A 23,037-nucleotide genomic window follows, 5' to 3' on the forward strand; every position below is an offset into this window, starting at 1 on the left:
GGGCTGCGCGGCGGCCGCCGGGAGGCGGGGGACGGGTGGGGGCCGCGGCCGAGGAGTCCTGCAGCCAGGCCTCGCGGGCGCCCACCCGACCGAGGGTTCCCCAGGAGCGGTAGTGGAAGGAAGAGAAAACCCGGGAAGGATTCAGCCAGGAGGGACCACCCGCAACACCACCCTCATTCCTCACCCTAAGGAACAGCGACTCCAAGGGAGACGGTGACTTAGCTAAGTTATTTATAGGGCTCAGTGACGGAGAGCGGGGAGAGCTGGGGTTCCCCTGCTTGAAGGCACTCTGCGCTCCCCCATACAGCTTTGGGCTAAAGCGGAGGCAAAATGCAACGAGGCTGTGTCCTCATTTTGTTGTGTGCTTTTGTGCTCAGCCCTCTAAGCTTTTTACGATATTTAATCCTCACGGCAAACCTCTTGGGCTGGGTAGCATCACTTACGTTTTATAGACAAGCAAACCGAGATTCTAGGGAAGCTAAGTAATTTGCTTTAAGTCATTGAACTATAAATAGTGGAGCTGGGATTGGAACCCATTTTGGCTTCAAAATCCATGCTTTTTGGACTCTGAAGCCTCAGATGGAGGTCAGCTCGGCATGGCTGAAGAACCAACTGGGTGATTCAGTACAGCGAGGAGTTCAGGGCTGTTCACGAAGGGGCAAACCAGTCTGCCTTAATAGAACCTTTGGAAACATAGAGATGGCCCCACTGGATAAAGGGACAGAAGGATCCATTATTTTTTGAAGACACAACCTCAGTATGCAGGGAAAGGAAATATATCTGGATATTTAAAGGATCTTATTTTTTCATAAATACAAAACTCCCTCAATTGTCTAACAGAAAATTGTAAACCTATGTTCCAGATTTTCCTGATTCTCTGTAAATTTTGTAAGGCCAGCGTCATTGGTGTGCAACCTGTGTAGTCTCCCTCAGGACCCTGTACTTGGTTTGATGCTCTTCTATCACCATCTTGAAATTCTTCTATTTTTAATTTTTTTCAATTGTAATTTAGTTGATACACAGTATTACATTGGTTTCAAGAGTACAACATAGTGATTCGACATCTCTTTTCATTATGCTCCCTGCAGGCGTCGCCACCATCTGTCACCATACAATGCTATTACAATACCACTTACTATATTCTCTGTGCTGTACCTTTTATCCTTGTGACTTATGCACTCCATAACTGGAAGACTGTACCCCTCACTTGCCTTCACCCGTTTTGCTCATCTTCCTGCCTCCTGCCCCTCTGGCAACCACCAGTTTGTTCTCTCTGTATTTATGGCTCTGTTTGAAATTCTTAATAATATTTGAACAAGGGGCCCTGCATTTTCATTTTGAACTGGACCCTGTGAATTATATATCTGGTCCTGCATGTTTGCCTTGGCTCATGTCTTTGGAAAGAACCTATTACTCTTTCTATCCTGGACATCAATTGAGAGCTCCTATTCTAAGTGCCAGGCTCTTAATGGGCATTTGGCTCTCAGAGAGCTCCAAATACCCTAGTGGCTCTTCGCTTCTCATTTGACCAGGCCAGATTGGCTAACTCAAACGGCCACAGCTCTTCCCTCCTCAAAACACAATTCCTAATTGCTCAGTAGATAGAAAATTCTAATAGCCCAAATCACAAGAGCAACAAGCAGAGCATACAATGACAGGGCAACAGTAGCAACACACCCTTTATCAAACAGCTCTTCTGTACCAGACATTGTGCTAGAATATACTGATAGAGCAGAGAGAAAACATCAATAGATTCAGTCTATTGTCCTGGAATGGAGAGCCTGGTGAAAGAGAGACAGAGATTAATTAAATCACACACACACGCACACACACACACAGAGTTTATGAACTGTGATAAAGTATAGGAATCTAATGTGTATGCACAAATGCAAGGACTGAACAAGTGTGACCAGAGAAGGGTCTTCTGAGGAAGTGAAGCCCCCCTGAGTCAATGGGCACTTCCAATCTTGGTGGGCAAGTACACTGTGACTTAAATACAAAGAATTTTTCATCTTTGGACCTTATTTTATTTTTTTTTTAAGAATCAAAGGGCAGCTGTATGATCTCACCTTTCATTTTAATAAATGCTCAGACTTTCATTCTGTGGACTTTGGCTTCTTCTAGAGCCATGGGGTAGAAAGATACTATCAAGACTAAAATTTTAAAATGCCATACTTATGAAAGGTACAAAAAAGAATAGCAAGGAGAGGAAAAGGGAAGATAAGCAGAATGATCAGGGGATGGGAAAGTGACAAGGATAAAGGAAAGCAGGGTTGCAACACATTGGTTCTCCATGTCTGATGCATAGGAATCGTTGTGAGTACTGAAATCTATGAAGGGTATGGGGTTTGGCAATTAAATTGATGCTAATAATAATTGCTAACCTGCACGGGGATTCTGCTATGTTGTAGGCATTTTCTATGTGGTATTTCATTTAATCTTTTATTTAATAAGATTATGCTAGGTTTTACAGTGAGTGTGGGAACAGGGACTCGGATTCACATATATCTTGCTCCTCACAAAACTTGCTCCAAGTTTTGGCCACCTTGTTCTGCTGCGCTTACGCAATTGTGGAACCCAGATCTAGTGAAGAGGCTGCAGGCCTTAAAAGGCAAAGTGATGCAGATTGAGAACCAGAAGCCTAAGAGAAGCGTAGGGAGAGTCCTCAAAAAATGAAGAGTTACCCACTTCATTCTTTTATCTTAAAAGTGAATAATCACCAGATGTATATTTTGGAGGTGATAGCCAAGAAGTCAAGACAAATGTGTCAGGAGGCACCAACAGCTGCCATTCAACCTGTGACGGAGCTTTAGTTGTTGCCTCTGGCCACCTTGCCTGAGGGACCTGCTTGCAAGCCAGAGAAACCCAATGCTTTGCCCAGGGTCCTACCAGTAACCATGCCAGCCCCTATTTTGAGCAACTGTTAATGCGGGACTCACAACTCCTGAATGGTCTCTCCTCAGCATCAAAGCTGATCATTTAATTTGGAGACTCCTATTATCAGGGCGGACGAGATCCAGTGTATGCATTCTTAACCTGTTTTTGGAAGTGCCAATTAATAATCATGAAGGCAACAATAATAGTAGGTTATATTTGAATAGCACTGTTTGACGGCATTGAAATGCTCTCCCTCTGGAAGGACCTGGAAAAGGCAGCCTCATAGAGCTAGTTTATGGTTAAGAGCTGCATCTGTTCTCTAATGAGCAAATTTGTGTGCTGCTTCTAGTTGGTTGTAACCGCTGGGAGATAGAGGGGGACTTGAATCTTTACATTTAGTGTAAGGGCCATGAGTCTGAAGTTCAAACATACCAGCTCTTCCACTTACAAGCCACAAGATCTTAGACAATTTTTTTATAATAATTTTTTATTATGTTATGTTAGTCACCATACAGTATATCCTTAGTTTTTGATGTAATGTTCCATGATTCATTATTTGCGTATAACATGCAGTGCACCATGCAGTATGTGCCCTCCTTAATACCCATCACCGGCCTATGCCGATCTCCCAACCCGCTCCCCTCTGAAGCCCGGTCTCTCATGGTTCATTCCCCCTTCTGTTTACCCCCTTCATTCTTCCCTTCCTTTTCCTACTGATTTTCCTATTTCTTATGTTCCATAAATGAGTGAAACCATATGATAATTGTCTTTCTCTGCTTGACTTATTTCACTTAGCATAATCTCCTCTAGTCCTGTACATGTTGCTGCAAATGTTGTGTAATCGTTCTTTCTGATAGCTGAATAATATTCCATTGTATATATGGACCACATCTTCTTAACCCAGTCACCTGTCGAAGGGCATCTCGGCTCCTTTCACAATTTAGATTGTGGACAATGCTGCTATGAATATTGGGGTGCTTATGGCCCTTCTCTTCACTACGTCTGTATCTTTGGGGNTCCAGTCACCTGTCGAAGGGCATCTCGGCTCCTTTCACAATTTAGCTATTGTGGACAATGCTGCTATGAATATTGGGGTGCTTATGGCCCTTCTCTTCACTACGTCTGTATCTTTGGGGTAAATACCCAGTAGTGCAATTGCTGGATCATAGGGTAGCTCAATTTTTAAATTTTTAAGGGACATCCACACTGTTTTCCAAAGTGGCTTTACCAACTTGCATTCCCACCAAGAGTGTAAGAGGGATGCCTTTTCTCCACATCCTCTCCAACATTTGTTCTTTCTTGCCTTGTCAATTTTTGCCATTTTAACTGGCGTAAGGTGGTATCTCAATGTGGTTTTGATTTGAATTTCCCTGATGGCTAATGATTTTGAACATTTTTTTCATGTGTCTGTTAGCCATTTGTATGTCTTCATTGGAAAAGTGTCTGTTCATATCTTCTGCCCATTTTTTGATTTGATTATTTGTTTCCTGTGTATTGAGTTCAAGAAGTTCTTTGTAGATCTTGGGTACTAGTTTTATCTGTAGTGTCATTTGCAAATATCTTCTCCCATTCCATAGGCTGCCTCTTAGTTTTTTTGACTGTTTCCTTGGCTGTGCAGAAGCTTTTTATCTTGATGAAGTCCTATAAGTTCATTTTTTCTTTTGTTTCTCTTGCCTTTGGAGATGTGTCATGAAAAAGTTGCTGTGGCTGATGCCAGAGAGGTTGCATCCTATGTTCTCCTCTAGGATTTTGATGGATTCCTGTCTCACATCAAGGTCTTTCATCCAATTGGAGTTTACCTTTGTGTATGGTTTGAGAGAGTGGTCAAGTTTCATTCTTTTGCATGTAGCTGTCCAATTTTCCCAGTACCATTTATTGAAGAGACTGTCTTTTTTCCACTGGATGTTTTTTCCTGCTTTGTCAAAGATAATTTGCCCAAGGAGCTGAGGGTCCATTTCTGGGTTCTCTATTCTGTTCTATTGGTCTATGTGTCTGTTTTTGTGCCAGTACCATGCTGTCTTTGTGAACACAGCTTTGTAGTATAGCTTGAAATCTGGCAACGCGATGCCCCCAGCTTTGTTTTATCTTTTCAACAATTCCTTGGCGATTTGGGGCCTTTTCTGGTTCCACACAAGTGTAAGGGCTGTTTGTTCCAGTTCTTTGAAAAATGTCATGTATTTTGATCGGGATGGCATTGAAAGTGTAGATTGCTCTGGGTAGCATAGACATTTTAACTATGTTTATTCTTCAAATCCATGAGCATGGAATATTTTTCCATCGTTTTGTGTCTTCTTCAATGTCTTTCAATAGTGATTTGTAGTTTCTAGAATATAGATCCTTTACATCTCTGGTTAAGTTAGTTCCGAGATAACATATGATTTTTGTTGCTATTGTAAATGGAATGGATTCCCTAATTTCTCTTTTCTTCAGTCTCATTGTTTGTGCATAGAAATGTGACTGATTTCTGAGCATTGATTTTGTGTCCCGCTACATTACTAAATTGCTCTATAAGTTCTAGTAGTTTGGGGTTGAATCTTTTGGGTTTTCCATATAGAGAATCATGTCATCTGTGAAGAGAGACAGCTTGACTTCTTCTTTCCTGATTTGGATTCCTTTTATCGCTTTGTATTGTCTGGTTGCTGTTGCAAGGACTTCTAGTACTATGTTGAATAATACCGGCAAGAGTGGGAATCCTTATTGTGTTCCTTATCTTAAGGGAAAGGCTTTCAGCTCTTCCCCATTGAGAATGATATTTGCTGTAGGCTTTTCATAGATGGTTTTTATGAAATTGAGGAATGTACCCTCTATCCGTACGGTCTGAAGGGTTTTAATCAGGAAAGGATGCCGTATTTTGTCAAATGCTTTTTCTGCATCATTTGAGAGGATCATGTGGTTCTTGACTCTTTTCTTGTTGATATGATCTATCACGCTGATCGTTTTGTGAATGTTGAACCCCCCTTGCATCCCAGGGATGAATCCCACTTAATCTTGATGAATAATCCTTTTAATGTACTGTTGGATCCTATTAGCTAGGATCTTGTTGAGAATTTTGGCATCCATATTTATTAGGGATATCGGTCTGTAATTCTCCTTTTTAATGGGGTCTTTGCCTGGTTTGGGGATCAAGGTAATACTGGCCTCATAAAATGAGTTTGGTAGTTTTTTTCCTGTTCTATTTTTTGAAACAGCTTCAGGTGAATAGGTATTATTTCTTCTTTGAATGTTTGGTAGAATTCTCCGGGGAATCCACCAGGCCCTGGACTCTGGTTTTTGATCACTGCTTCAATCTCTTCATAATTTATCATTCTGTTTAAATAATCAGTTTCTTCCTGTTTCAGTCTTGGTAGTTTATAGGCTTCCAGGAAGGCATCCATTTCTTCCAGGTTGTTTAATTTATTGTCATAAAGCTGTTGATAAAAGTATCTAATGATCCTTCCTATTTCATTGGTGTTGGTTGTGATCTCTCCCCTTTCATTTATAATTTTATTAATTTGGGTCCTTTCTCTATTCTTTTGAATAAGTCTGGCCAGTGGCTTATCGATCTTATTTATTCTTTCAAAGAACTAGCTTCTAGTTCTGTTGATCTGCTCTACTGTGCTCCTGGTTTCTAATTCATTGATCTCTGTTCTAATCTTGATCACCTGCCTTCTCGTGTGTGGGTTATGCCTGTTCTGTTCCAGCTCCAGCTGCATGAGGTGAGAATATAAAAACTGCATTTTAGATTTTTCTATTCTTTTGACTGAGGCTTGGATGGTTATGTATTTTCTGCTTAGGACCACCTTTGCAGTGTCCCATAGGTTTTGGACCAAAGTCTTTTCATTCTCGTTGGTCTCCATAAATTGTTTAAAATGACTTTTAATTTCCTGGTTCACTCAATCGTTCTTGAGCAGGATGGTTCTTAGTTTCCAAATATTTGAGTTTCTTCCAAATTTTTCCTTGTGATTGAGTTCCAGTTTCAAAGATTTGTGGTCTGAGAATATGCAGGGAATAATCTCGGTCTTTTGGTATCAGTTGAGACCTGTTTTGTGACCCAGTATATGTTCTATTCTGGAGAAAGTTCCATGTGCATTCGAAAAGAATGAGTATCCTGTTGTTCTGGGGTGTAGTATTCTGTATATATCTATGAGGCCCATCTGGTCCAGTATGTCATTCAAAGCTCTTGTTTCTTTGTTGATTTTCTGCTTAGGTGATCTGTCTATTGCTGATAGTGGAGTGTTGAGGTCCCCTACTATTAACGTATTATTATCTATATGTCTCTTTATTCTGGTTAAGAGTTGGCTTGTGTATCTAGCTGCTCCCCTGTTGGGGGCGTAGATATTTATAATTGTCATTTCCACTTGTTGGATACATCCTTTAAGAATAATATAGTGTCCTTCTTTATCTCTAACTACAGTCTTTAGTTTAAAATCTAATCTGTCTGATTTGAGAATTGCTACCCCAGCTTTCTTTTGAGGTCCATTCGCATGAAAAATGGTTTTCCATCCCTTCATTTTCAGTCTGGATGTATCTTTAGGTTCATAATGAGTCTCTTGTAGACAGCAAATGAGTGGGTCATGTCTTTTATCCAATCTGCAACCCTGTGGCATTTTATGGGAGCATTTAGGCCATGCACATTGAGAGTGATTATTGAGAGATATGATTTTAATGATGTCATGTTGCCTGTGAAGTCTTTGTTTCTATAGATTGTACTTTAGGTTCATAATGAGTCTCTTGTAGACAGCAAATGAGTGGGTCATGTCTTTTATCCAATCTGCAACCCTGTGGCATTTTATGGGAGCATTTAGGCCATCTGCCAATCCTGGAAGGTCCTTAGCTCTCCATCAATTCTGAATGACAGCCTTGCTGGATAAAGGATCCTTGGCTGCATGTTCTTCTCGGATAGAGCTTTGAAAATACTCTGCCAACCCGTCCAAGCCTGCCTATTCTCTGTAGACAGGTCTGATGTTATTCTGATATTTTTCCTTCTGTATGTAAGAATTTTCTTTCCCGTGGCCACTTTCAATACTGTATTCTTGAATCTAATATTTGCGAATTGCACTATGTCGTGGCATGGCGTAGGTCTGTTCCATTGACCTTGGGAGGGGTCCTCTCTGCTTCTTGGACACAAATGCTAGTTTCCTTTGCCAGATTAGGGAAGTTCTTAGCTACAATTTGTTCAAATATCTCTTGTAGACCTCTCTCTTTCTCCACCCCCTCGGGGATGCCGATGATTCTGACATTGGAACATTTCATTGAGTCAGTAATCTCCCCGTAATCTACATTCGTGGGCGTGGATTTTTTTAAGACCAGCTTCTATTTTCGTTTTTTCTTCTACTNCTTCTCTTCTACCATCCCATCCTCCAATTCACTAATTCATTCTTCTGCCTCATTTACCCTGGCCATCAGAACGTCTAGTTTAGACTGATTTGATTCATAGCATTTTTAATTTCTGCCAGATTCGCTCTCATTTCCGCCCTTAGAGNGCCATCAGAGCATCTAGTTTAGACTGATTTGATTCATAGCATTTTTAATTTCTGCCAGATTCGCTCTCATTTCCGCCCTTAGAGATTCTATATTCTCGTTAATATTTTCGTTAGTATTTTTTTCCAGCCTACACATCATCTTGACCATTGTTACTCTGAACTCCATTTCTAACAATTTGCTTATATCCATATCCATCAGTTCTGTGGCAGAGGCCACAGACTCATTATCTTTTCTTTGCTGGGGGGGACTTCTCCTTCTCGTCATNTGTCATTCTGATGAGGAGAGGTTGTGGGGATGCCCAGAGCCCAAATTATTGACCAGGACCCAGGCAGTGCACACTTGTTTTATAGGGAAGTTAGGGATGTGGGCTTCCTGATTTTTCAGTCTGCCTTCTGAGGGAGGGGCCTGATGCGCTGATATTCAGGCAACCCCATTTGGGTAGAGTTGCCCCATCCACTGCGAGGGGGGATGGGGATGAGCACAATGTGAACTGGTATTTCTGGGCTTTTGTTCTCTGGCAGCTTTCCCTGGCAGTTTTCTGTAACTGTTCTGAGAGTCAGAGCAACAGTGGCCATATCCTAGCCTCTGTCTCAGTACAGAGAGTTTGCAGTCTGCTCTCCACTGAGCTCTCTTGGCCACTTCAACTCTGTTTGTGTCAGTGCTGCTAAAAACCCTGCAGCGTCCTGGGTTGTGCGCCCCACAGCCGCTCTCCCAGCCCTCACTTCCAGGGCCACACATCTCTGTCTTTTGTGCTTCTAACACCGCCAACCGCCCCGGGTTCCCGTATGTGCTCCCGAGCTCCCTGTTTCACTGTGGTTCTCGTACACTCTGGAGCGTCTGTTTTCAGTCTGGTCGTGTGCGCGCATGTGCTCCCAAGCTCCCAGTATCAGTCCGGTTCCAGTGAGCACACTGGAGCGCCGGTTTTTAGTCTGGTCACGCATGTGTGCTCCCGAGCTCTTGGTTTCAGTCTAGTTTGAGTGTGTGTTCTGGAGCTCAAGTTTTCAGTCTGATTGTGTGCCTGCTCCCGAGCTCCCGGTTTCAGTCTAGTTCCAGTGAGCGCTCCGGAGCTCCGGATTTCAGTCTGGTCACATGCGCGTTCCCAGGCTCATGGTCTCAGTCTGCTCTCTTGTGGGTGCCGGTCTGCAAGTCCAGCCCACTCCCCAGTGCAGGTGGTTACTGCTTCCTGGCACCCGAGTGTGGCGGCTCCCTCCCCCTTCCATTTATCTTCTAATATCTGTGTTCGGATTCACTGCTTCCTGCTTCGTACCTCAATACTCAGCACTGGAGATGTTCGTTTGTAGAGATCCAGATGTATCTTCCTGCATCTCAGGCTGATTTCATGGGTGTTCAGGATGGTCTGGTAGATATCCAGCTCGACTCAGGGGACCAGCTGAAAAAGTGGTCCCCTAATCCTCCACCCTTTTCAAGATCTTAGACAATTAACTTGATTTGCCTCAGCCGTGGTTTCCTCAAGTCTAAAATGAGATAATTATCCCAACTGCATAGAGTTTCTGTAAGGATCAGAGGATTAAATGCCTGGTCAAAACTAGTCTCATACTAATAACCATCATCATCATCATCATTAGTTGTATGGTTTTGCTCAAATATATTAACTTTGAGTTGGGTTTTCTGATCATTACAGCCAAATGCATGTACAATGTCAAAACAGTTGCATTTCTATACAGTAATTGTGAAATAGCAGAAAAAGAAATAAAACAATCCCATTTACATTTGCACCAAAAATAATAAAATGTCTAGGAATAAACTGAACCAAGGGGGTGAAAGACTTATACTCAGAAAACTATAAGACACTGGGAAAAGAGACTGAAGACAACACAAACATGGAAAGATATTCCATGCTCATGGATTGGAAGAACCGATGTGTTAAAATGTGCACACTACCCAAAGTAATCTACAGATTGAATGAAATCCCTATCAAAATATCAGCAGCATTTTTCACAGAGCTAGAACAAACAATCCTAAAGTGCGTATGGAATCAAAAAAGACCCTGAATCACCAAATCAACCTTCGGAAAGAATAAGCTGGAAGTATCACATTTCTAAAATTGTTAATATCTCCTACCTGGAAACTTCGGATGGGACAGCTACCTGCAATTTCTTACAGACTGTGGTCCTTTGATTAGTAATTAGCATGTGACTTGACATATCCTCTTCTGTGGCTTCAGGGTAATAGTTTAAGAGACATGAGAGCCCCTTCGCCCTGGCCTTTTTGTTTTCTTTCTACCAGTTTTGGTGCTTGTTGCCATTTCCTCAGTCGAGAATCCCTTGCCATTGTTCCCCACGGACAGCTCTCCTCCAGTTTCAGACCTCAGAGCTTATCATCTAAAGAATCCTGTTTCTTTCTTTCCTTATTTGGTGTCCTTCAGAATCTAATCTCTGTGAGTTTGAGGACCTCATGTCTCCTCTTCATCATCTATTTCCGGAGCTTTATGTGCTTGTATAATAGGTGCTCAGTGAGTATTTATTAAATGAATGAAAGATGAAATGTCAGTCTGTAGAAACTTACAGGTCTGATGAAAAACTCTTGTAGAGGGGAAAATTGAAACTCACGTAGGTTAAATACTTGTGCAAAGTCATTAATATGTGGCACAATGAACTACTGTCTGTTTACTTGCTTACCAATCCCAAAGCTCACTGCTATATTCAGATTTGGAATATATGACCAAACTACCAACAGCACATGTTCATTTCCTGAGTTTTCAAATTTATTATATTATACAAAGTATTTCTAAATACTCTTTTCCAAAACAGCACCTTTATCATGATTCAAACAGTATCAAAAAGAATCCTGAGGAAATTAAAAATCTTCCCAAATTCTACTACTTTTTTGTAATAACCATTAACATTTTGGTAAGCTGCCTTCTCAAAGCACACATGTATATGGGTATATTTTAAATGTATATATACTTAAAATGATCTCAGGACATCAAATGTTTTTATAACTTCTGTTCTTTTCAATAATAATTCATAGAGATAGTTCTGTGTCAATAAACATAAATATACATTGTCCTTTTTTTAAATGAGTGTGTATCCCATTGTATAGATGTGCCATTATTTATTTATGAGGGAGCTTTTATGCATTTTGCTAGGAACTATTAGAAGGCAATTAAAAACTCATTATCTCTTGTATTCCTAAATGTGAACCTGGCAAGGTAACAACCATCAGACCCATTTTGCAGATGATGTAATCAGAAGCCTGAGAGGCTTTATGACTTCCCTAATGGGATATGGTACATGCAGAGTAGAGATTCCAGCTCCCACCTTCAGACTCTAAACCTCAGACTCCTTGCCGCATGTAAGCAAACCTTGACACGAGAGCACAGGCCAGGGGAGGATGAAGTCCACCAGTGGAAAGGATGTTTAGGAGGAAGGTTCCTGTGGAAATTGAAAGGTGACTATGGTTTTGGTGGAAGGAATCTTTTTTTTTTAAGATTTCATTTATTTGAGAGAGAGAGAATGAGCAGTGGGGCGGGGCAGAGGGAGGGAGAGAGAAAGAGAGAAGCAGACTCCCTACTGAGCAGGAAGCCCAATGTGGGGCTGGATCCCAGGACCCAGAGATCATGACCTGAGCCAAAGGCAGATGCTTAACCGGCTCAGCCACCCGGGAGCCCTGGTGGAAGTTATCTTGAGCAGAATATACAGTATCAATACAGACATGGAGTGTGCTCATGAAGGGCTGTTCAGGTTTGGTTCCTAGTTTCTTTTCTTTGTGGGTAACATTTACTGGTGACACACACAATACTCACGAAAGGGAAATGTTGGAGAAATCCTCTGAATAATCATTTTGAGTACTTTTACAAATGGCCCATGGGGAAAGTTGGATCCCCGTCAGCCTGGGAGGAACAGCACTGGTTAGTAACAAAAGGAGGAAAAAAAGCATCATGAGGATTTCTGGGGGGTTTCGTGGATCACAGAGTAAGAAAGAGCGAGCATCCAGAGTTCTGAGAGACACACATAGATTCTTCACACCTGGCAGCCAGACACGGAGAGCTCTGGCTCCCTCTGAGGCAGGAACGTGTTCCGTTTGTGGGGCCCTAAAATTCAAACACAAGTGTCACTTGCACACTTACAACCTTTAGAGGATTATGAATATTCATTGTATGCTTGGTGAATCCTTCTGTATCTTAAATGACATCCCTAGAAGAGAGAAGTAAGAGTGACTCTTAAAAAACAAAAGACAAGAACTCCAGCAAAAACAGATAATAGTTGCTGCTCTTTATCCCTAAAGCTTTGCACTTACTTTGAAATATGTTCTAAAAGCTTGTAGTGTCATGCTGGGGACAAATGAATCTCACAAATTCTCTTTACCGTTTTCCAGGGAGGGGTTATATTACCTCTTTGTCCTTCTGCCTTCTGTAACCCTCTCTGTTCCTCCAGTAACTCATTTGGCAGCCATGAGCCATCCATCAGGCACTTGACAATTGGCCTGGAAAAGATGACTCAGGCCTTAAGCCTTAAATGTCACTTTCTTCCCTCCATAGCTGAGGCCAACTTACCCATAAAACCTGGACTTGGGAAACAGACCTATGTTTCAACTGTCTTTATTCTTGTAGAGTTGGCCAGAAAAATGGGGTTTTTGTCTCCTTAGTTAATGATGACTTGACGCAGGTAACGATGGTGCGGAGTACAGGAGGAGTCAGTATCGATGGTGGTGTTATTCAGACAAACACTTAGAGGTGGTGGTTGGCTCTATCTATTCCTGTTTCTTCCCTGAAATGCAAGTTGCCAAAATGCCAGTCTCTGCCAAGCAATGACCTTGTACTCTGAGGATGCCCACCCTGGATGGTAGTTTTGTATGGCACAGAATCCCTGAGTTCCTTAGGCCTGAAGGCAGAGCTGCTAATGTGTACAATGAGAGAAACATCCAGATTTTATTTTATTTTTTTTTAAAGATTTTATTTATTTATTCAACAGAGATAGAGACAGCCAGCGAGAGAGGGAACACAAGCAGGGGGAGCGGGAGAGGAAGAAGCAGGCTCCCAGTGGAGGAGCCTGATGTGGAGCTCGATCCCAGAATGCCGGGATCATGCCCTGAGCCGAAGGCAGACGCTTAACCGCTGTGCCACCCAGGTGCCCCAACACCCAGATTTTAAATAAAATCTGCAGCATTTTACTATTTGATTTTCCTCAACCACCTTATCTAATGAGTCACCATGTCCTGTTGCTTCTACTGCTTGTGTNCACCCAGATTTTAAATAAAATCTGCAGCGTTTTACTATTTGATTTTCCTCAACCACCTTATCTAATGAGTCACCATGTCCTGTTGCTTCTACTGCTTGTGTGGTCATGGGAGTAAGGAGTAATTCAGCTTAAGAGATTTGAGATCATTACAAAATAAGGCAGAGAAGTCTAAATAAATGAAGTCCTCACTTTATTTGCTGATTTGTTTATTGATAGTTGCTGGGACCTGCTATGTACCAGGCACTTTATTAGATCCAGGGATATGGAGAAATATATGCCTCTTCCCTGACCCAGAGGGAAATTCAGTTTATCAAGGAAGACAGAACTGGGGACAAATGAAAACCATGACGATGAAAAGAGGTCATAGCAACCAGGGCAGGAAAGCGCTAATTCCACTGAGGAGCTAGGGGAAGGCTCACCAAAGGGAAAAACATTATTATTGAAAGGTAAGGAGCAATTTTCCAGAAGAAGATAAGGAAGGCCATTCTTGGCATTTTAATATGATCCTACTTCTCTGCTTTTATTTTCTGTGGCTTTTATTTTATAATTGCTACTCTGGGGGAAGTGGAGGTACCTAGAATTATCATTATCAATCCTTGTAATTCCCCTTTCTCATTTTAATTTGTTTTATTAATTGTCCCAAATGTAACCCACATCTTGCTCAAAATTCCCTTCCTTTAGTGACCCGTCACTATCATGTTTTGAAAATATCTATCTTAAACATGTATGCCTATTTGAGAAATATATGCAGTTAATTTGTGTGTCTAAGTGTTTTAAGTTGCATAAAACATATTGCACTATAGTGTAGTTCCTCCTCCTCACTTATTTCAGGAAAAACAGTTTCATTTTTAAAAGTAACTTAAAAGTGAAATATGCAAAGATTATTTGTTCTTTTTCCTCACTGTATAGAATTTGATTGGATGAATCTGCCATAATTTATTTAATCCATTATGTGTGGATGACTGTTAGGTTGTTTTTGTTTCTTCCCTATCACTTCTTGAACGTTCTTGTATATGACTTTTGGTGATAATGCATAAGCATCAGTTAGAGGTTCCAGTTGTTTTCTCCAACACGGATACTGCATTATTTTTTATTTCATCACTGTGGCTTCATTTGCATTTCCCTGATGGCTAATAAAGTTGAGCCCCTTGTCATATGTTTGTTAGACATTCAGATACTGTCACAAACACAGAATAAAAGAAACCAGACACAGAAAGAGTACGTACTATGTTATATAATTTATGTTAATTTCAAAGACAATGGCCATATTTGGGAAAGAAGGACAGTTCATAATTGGAAAGAAGCACTGTGACTTTCTGGGGTACCAGTGGAGCTCCCCTGCCTGGCCTTTGGTGGTGGTAACTCACTGAACTATACACGAACAATCTCTGAGCTTTTATGTAGATATATCGTGTTTCAATGAAGCATATAAGAATTTTACAAGTGGAAGGTAAACAATCCAAATAAAAGTGAGTTGTCTTTCACTTATAAGAACATGGAGAAGATATACTTCTCCCTAGTCTTCCCACTAGGTACAACTAAAAACTCTGAATGTACTATGTAAACCAAACGTAAGAATACTCTGAAAGGTGGAGAGAAGGAGGCAGACTGGCTTGAGTTTTCAGGAGCTAAGGGATGACAGTGGTGAGTTCCCTGGACTTTCTTTTTTTCTTGTATATCCCACACTTGGGACTGAAAAGCCTTACAAATCAAAAATGCCAATGGGAACAAACCAAGGNGACTTGGCACTGAAAAGCCTTACAAATCAAAAATGCCAATGGGAACAAACCAAGGGAAAAAAGCGCCAATAAGAGGCCGCTCCTTCAAACCAAAGGACCAAGAAAGGGTCAATCCAACGGTGCACACAAATCTTAGATAATAACTGCTCTCCTGCAGCCAATGCCATGTAAAAAACTGAGACTCTACCCTGAGCCATGTCAGCAAAGGCCAAGTGGGGAGCCCAGGCTTCCATTTTTACTAGGCTGTGAGGAGGTGCCCTGATATCCCTGCTGGGGGGTGTCAGGAAGGGAAGAATGAAGGGGGGTAAACAGAAGGGGGAATGAACCACGAGAGACTGTGGACTCTGGGAAACAAACTGAGGGCTTCAGAGGGGAGGGGGGTGGGGGATTGGGGTAGGCCGGTGATGGGTATTAAGGAGGGCACGTATTACATGGTGCACTGGGTGTTATATGCAAGTAATGATTCATCGAACTTTACATCAAAAACTAAGGATGTACTGTATGGTGACTAACATAACATAATAAAAAATTATTATTAAAAAAAAGAAAGCAAAGTAGGGATGTAGGACTTTAATTTTCATCAGCTGCTAATGAGCTTCCCCCCTCCCCCGAAGTGGTGTCAGTGGAGATCGCATGGTGGGGGGGCTTTCACCCTCACCCAGCAGTAACAAAGGGCCAACCTGGCCTGGGGGATCTAGATGTCAATTTCTACTTGGCAATAACAAGGTGGTGTCCCCCCTTCCTCTGCAAAAGCACTGATAGAGAAAACTAGCTAAAAGAGAAGGCTTAAACAGCATTCAGTCTCATAGCACAATGTAAAAACATCTAGGTTTCAACAAAAGTTACTCATTGTATCAAGAAACTGGAAGATATCAAGCTAAATGGAAAAAAGCAATCAGAAGACACCAATAGTGATATGACAGAGAAGTTAGAATTACCTGACAAAGATCTTAAAGCTGCACAATAAAAATGCTTCAAACATCAGTATGACCACATATGAAACAAATGAAACAGGAAGCTCAGCGTAGAAATAGAAAATCTCAGTAAACAAATAGAAGACATAAAGAAGAACCAAGTGGAAATTCTAGACATACAAAATACAGTAATTGAAATAAAATGGAATATTACTCAGCCATCAAAAAGAATGAAACCTTGCCATTTGCAATGATGTGGTTGGAACTAGAGGGTTTTATGTTAAGAGGAATAAGTCAGTCAGAGAAAGGCAAATACCATATGATTTCACTCATATGTGGAATTTAAGAAACAAAACGGAGGATCATAGGGGAAGGGAAGGAAAAATAAAATAAGATAAAAACAGAGAGGGAGGTGAACCATAAAAGGCTCTTAAGAATAGGGAACAAACTGATGATTGCTGGAAGGGAAGAGATGACTGGGATGGGGTAACTGGGTGATGGGCATTAAGGAGGGCACTTGTTGGGATGAGCACGGGGGGTTATATGTAAGTGATGAGTCACTAAATTCTATCCCTGAAACTAATAATATACTATATGTTAACTAAATTGAATTTAAATAAATTTTTTTAAAAAAAGCTCCATGCATGGATTCAGCAGCACAAAGAAGGGGAAAGAAAAAAGAATCAGTGAAGTAGAAGCTACAATAGAAATTAACCAGTGTGAACAACAGAATGAAAATCAATGGAAAAAGTGCAGAAAGCCTCACAGCCCCATGGGACTATACAAAAGATTAACAGTCACATCATCAGAATCCTGGAAGGAGAGGAAAAATTGCATCAGACTAAAAAAGTATTCAAGGAAACAATGGCTGAACATGTACCAAATTTATCAACAGGCATAAACCTACAGATTTAAGAAACTAAGAGAATTCCCCAAAATGAAATCCAATGAAATCCATGCCAAGATACCTCATAATTAAACTTCTGAAAACTAAAGACAAAGAAAAAATCTTAACCACATCCAGACAAGAAGTGACACCTTATCCATAGGAGAACAAAACAAAATTAAGAAAACCACAAAAATTAGTTCAGATGACCAAGGATTTCTCATCAGGAATCATGGGGGCTAGAAAGAAAGAGCACCATTTTCAAGTACTGAAAGAAAAGACCCATCAACCCAGAATTCTATGATCAGTGAAAATATCCTTCAGGAATGAAGGGGAAATCAAGACATTCTTAGGTGAAAAACAACTAAGAGGTTACATTACCAGAAGGTCACCATAAATAATGGCTAAAGAAAGTTCTTTAAATGGAAAGGTAATGATAGCAGAAGCAAATGTGATGCAGGAGGAAAGAAGAAAAACATGGCAAGCAAAATTTATCGGTAAATAGAGCAGACTTTGAATCTCTTCTTGAGTTTTATAAGTTATGTTTGACTGCTAAAGCAAAAATAATAACACTGTGATATGGTTCTAAAGATACGTGCAGGTAATATTTAAGACAATTATATTATGAATGGGAAAGGATATGTGGATGTAAAAAAGGTAAGGTTTTAATATTTCACTCAAACTGGTAAAATGACACCACCAGTAGACTATAACAAGTCATGTATATATAATGTAGTATATAGGGCAAGCACTAAAAATGCTATACACAGCTAAGATTGGCTTCTTTGGAGCCAAAGCCAGTGCAGCCATAAACTTGTAGAAATATTGACTGGAAACAAATATTTATGAATTGCTGGAATCTGAGGGTAGATGAGCTTGAGAGTGAGAAACTCCTGGGACCCAGTCTTGGGGGGACTCTACACTTTCATGGGCTTTACTTTGAGGAAACTCATCAGATTCTCACAGTGAAGATCACAGAAAAACTTCCTCATGTTTTGGGCAGGGAGAGAGAAAAATAACCATTTTGCCATAGGCCTAGAGTGATCTCTATAACAAAGTCAAATACTCCAAGGGAAACAATTTTTCAAAGCCCTGTCTGAACTAGAGGGAAGGGCATAAGCACTGTGCTCTAGCTGATAAGATTGTTCCCACAGGAAGAGAGGTTAACAATTCTAATAGTGTTATATGTGCATACTGAAATTGAACAATTACATTAATGGATAGCAGATGATAGCAGTTGGTGGGAGCCAGATTTCCCACTTTTGGTATGAGATTTAAAGATGCATAAAGGAGGAGATGAGAATGATCCACATGGTAATGCATTAAAAGTTGGAGACATCTGAACTCATATGTAACCTAATATAGACACGAATGGTTACATGTAGAAATATTAATATATAAGGATATATTAATATATATACCTTATATACATACCATATATATATACACACACCTCATATACCTTATATCTTATATTAATATATACCTTAGTTTTTAAAGATTTATTTATTTATTTGAGAGAGAGAGAGAGAGTACATGTGGACATGAGTTGGGGGAAGAGCGGAGGAAGAGAATCTTCAGACTCCCTGCTAAGTGTGGAGCCAGAGGAGGGGCTCCATGAGGGGCTCAATCTCATGAACCATGAGATCATGACCCTGAGCTGAAACCAAGAGTTGGATGCTTACCAGCTGAGCTACCCAGGTGCCCCCAAATATACCTTATTAATATACAAATACACACATACATGCATGAGTGTTATGCACACATATTTGTCTTTTACTACTGTAGAGGACCTAAAAGAAAGCACACCCCAGTAGCAACAAACACACCAAGTGCCCAAATCTTGGTTTCAAATACTATTTTTATTAAAAAGGAGCCATGTATATAGCACTAACATTCACTATCATGTCCTACCCATAAACAGTGATCTAAGCCATGCCATTTCCATCCCAAGAAACATTCCACAAAGGTCAAATTCAATAAGCATGTACTGAGTGCTATTATGCACCAGCCACTGTTCCAAGTGCTTTTTTTAAAATTAACATTTTATTCATGAAAAATGTTCAAAATCATTAGCCATCAGGGAAATTCAAATCAAAACCACACTGAGATACCATCTTACGCCAGTTACAATGGCAAAAATAGACAAGGCAAGAAACAACAATTGTTGGAGAGGATGTGGAGAAAGGGGATCCCTCCTACATTGTTGGTGGGAATGCAAGTTCGTACAGCCACTCTGGAAAACAGTGTGGAGCTCCCTTAAAAAGTTAAAAATTGAGCTACCCTATGACCCAGCCATTGCACTACTGGGTGTTTATCCCAAAGATACAGACGTAGTGAAGAGAAGGGCCATATGCACCCCAATGTTCATAGCAGCATTGTCCACAATAGCTAAATCGTGGAAGGAGCCGAGATGCCCTTCAACAGACGACTGGATTAAGAAGCTGTGGTCCATATATACAATGGAATATTACTCAGCTATCAGAAAGAACGAATTCTCAACATTTGCTGCAACATGGACGGCACTGGAGGAGATAATGCTAAGTGAAATAAGTCAAGCAGAGAAAGACAATTATCATATGATTTCTCTCATCTATGGAACATAAGAACTAGGAAGATCGGTAGGGGAAGAAAGGGATAAAGAAAGGGGGGTGATCAGAAGGGGGAATGAAACATGAGAGATTACAGACTATGAGAAGCAAACTGAGGGCTTCAGAGGGGAGGGGGGTGGGGGAATGGGATAAACCAGTGATGGGTAGTAAGGAGGGCACGTATTGCATGGTTCACTGGGTGTTATATGCAACTAATGAATCATCGAACTTTACATCGGAAACCGGGGATGTAGTGTATGGTGACTAACATAATATAATAAAATAATTTTAAAAAATAAAATTAACATTTTATTTATTTGAGAGAGAGAGAGGCAGATCACAAGTGGGGGGAGGGGCAGAGGGAGAGGGGGAGGGACATGCAGATTCGTGGCTGAGTGCANAAAATAAAATTAACATTTTATTTATTTGAGAGAGAAAGAGGCAGATCACAAGTGGGGGGAGGGGCAGAGGGAGAGGGGGAGGGACATGCAGATTCGTGGCTGAGTGCAGAGCCCATCATGGAGCTCGATCCCAGGACCCTGAAATCACGACCTGAGCCAAAGTCAAGTGCTTTTGCATGCATTGTCTCACTGAAGTCTAGGAAGAAATATTATTATTTCCACTTTGCAGGTGAGGAGAGGTGACACATCTTGCCCAAGAGCACAGAGCTATTAAGTAAAAGCATTTTGACTACAGAGTCAAGCTCTTGTGCATTAGACTGCCTCCAAACTGAGCCCCTTGTTGGGACTGAAAATACAAGTGGGAAAATCAGGTATATCCTTGTGACTTATCTTTCATTTATAGGCCCATATAATTACAGCCTGTGATATAAATTAGTTCAAACAAATTGGAGGAACTGATTTACTAACATAAACATGTCTCTTATTGAAAAGCTCTCTCATTAAGTGTCTTTGTGGCTGGCAATTTGATTTTTCTCATCCTGATGCATGTTCTTACAAGAATTCATGTTTTAGGTTCATATAGAACTCAGAATGAAGATGTAATGATGCTATTGCCTACCAGGAAATAGCCATTCCTAAATTCATCACTGAAGATTCTTTTGATAGTTCTATCAGGAAGGATAAACATTTTACCTCGAGCAAGGTTTTGTATTTCAGGGTTACTACAATTGAGGGGAGAACTGAGGATCAGGTGGAGCCCAGTTCAAAGGCGTGAAACACTGGCATATAAGTAATTACAAAAAGCACAATTTGAAATGTAAGTATTATGCAGTAATTGCAGCTAGTTTAAATTTATGTCAATTTCTGACTTCAGTTAGAATATAAACACTTATGGCTATTAGATATTACTTGAAGTTACTTGAAAGAAATTAAATCTACATTATTGAAAAGGGTACATTCATGTATTTTCCTAGTTGTGTTCCATTAGGACAGAATTTTAATTTTTAGGAAATGAATTCTGTTAGACTTGATGTTTAAAATAAAGAAGTAGAAAGAATTGATCCACTTAACACTTAATTTTTTCAGGAGGCCATTAGCAAACCCACATATCCTTCCTATGATGTAGTTAAGTATTACATTCCCCCTGCTGCCCCCATGGGAGATGAATCAGGAAGATGTTATATGCCACTGAAGTCAGAGAAAACACAAAATTCAGCTGCTCAACATTGTGGTGCAGAGGCAATGGTTAAAAAAAGTAGAAGAAGGCTGAATTTAGGAAAAAAGCCCACAAATACACAGCACTTCACCAAATGGCATTTTAAAAACCTATTAACTGATATATGAAACACCCAAAGAAGCTGAAACATAAAACAAACAAGAATCCCCATTGTTTACTTTTAAAACATGTCACAGGAAATGTTATGGTTCTAGTAGTTACAGAGCATACAGCATCCCATTGGGCCACTCCTGTCTCCTGGAAAAATTCAATTCTGGTTATAAGCATATAAACATACTATTAGTCACTATCTATCTAGTCACTATTTCTATGGTGCCAGGCATTGTAAGTTCTTTGTATGCATTATCTTATTTAATACTCTCAGCAACCAAGAGACAATTACTCTGATTATTTCCATGTAATAGATGAACCAAGTTTAAAGAGGTGAAGGAAATTATCCAGAGCTACTGAACGTACCAATTAGTTTTTTATGTATAGCAAAGCACTTCCAAACTTAGTGCTTACAATAGCAATCATTTCTTCAGCTCAGAAGTCTGTGGGTAAACAATTGGGGTGGGCAGAGCTGGGCACTTCTGCTAGTCTCCCTGGGGTCACTCACACATCTGAGGTCACCTGCTGGGTCTCACAGTCTCTTATCCGACAATTAGGTCAGTGATCAGACTGTGCACGTGGTGGTGTCAGTGTTCGGCAAACCCTGAGAAGACATGATACGGTGCTCAAGGCTTGTCAAACTTCTGCTTGTATCACAAGGCAAGTGATATGGTGAAGCCAGAAGCAAGGAGTAAAGAAGACTCTTCCTCTTGATTGGAAGAGCTTCACATTGTGGGGGAAGTAGATTTGGGCTGCTTTTTGAAATCGACTACATCAGTTAGTACGTGACAGAGCCAGGCTCTGAACACTGATTCCGAAGACTCTGTCTGTCCCTAATACTGATCCTACAGTACCTCTCAAAAAAGGATCCCTTCACAGTTTTCAAGAATACCGTCCCACTTTGGAGGGACCTTGCCTTCTCCTTATTTGATAACCCCTGCTCTGCTCCACCTCCCACGGGTTCTCTCTGTGCACCCCTGTTGTGCGCATTCATCCACAAGAGCATTTATCACATTATAATGAATCATTTATCATAATACGGTGTTCACTCTCTATAGCCCTGATGCTTGGCCCAGTTTTTGGTACAGGTTTTGTGCTTGAAAATGACTTGCTGAAGAAAATCATGATAATTTACCTACTGGTAATCAGCTGTTTCAGTTGTAACTGATGTCCTAGAATAGTTAGCAATGCTTACTGTTATCACCGTCAGTTAAATGTCCTCAAATCCTTTGAAAAAAATGCAATAATAAACATTTTTTTTGATCCCCAAATTTTAGAAGAGTACTCTATTTCTTTTTTAGTTTGGATATCTGCTATAATATCAGCAACATTAATTTTTAGAGAAATGCAAATTAGATGCAGAGAGCAAGAAGGGCATTTAGAACCATCTTTACATCTAATTTGGTAACATCAAGGTGGGGTGCAGCAGAGGTTCGCCAGCTTGTGTGCAGTTGTTAAGATGGACGCTCACAGCACCTTACAAGAAACATCAGAAGCCCCCTCCTTCTTTCCTGGAAGTAGCAGTGCACTTGTGAAATACTGCCTGGAGGGCCCCATGGCTAAATTTAGAACCATTGCTTTGCTCGTGTTTTCCCTCTTTTTAGTAGCTGATGTTGGCTCCAAGAGGCCTCCAAAGCC

This window comes from Ailuropoda melanoleuca, chromosome 6 (genome assembly GCF_002007445.2).
Source record: "Ailuropoda melanoleuca isolate Jingjing chromosome 6, ASM200744v2, whole genome shotgun sequence".
NCBI classification, from domain to species: domain Eukaryota; kingdom Metazoa; phylum Chordata; class Mammalia; order Carnivora; family Ursidae; genus Ailuropoda; species Ailuropoda melanoleuca.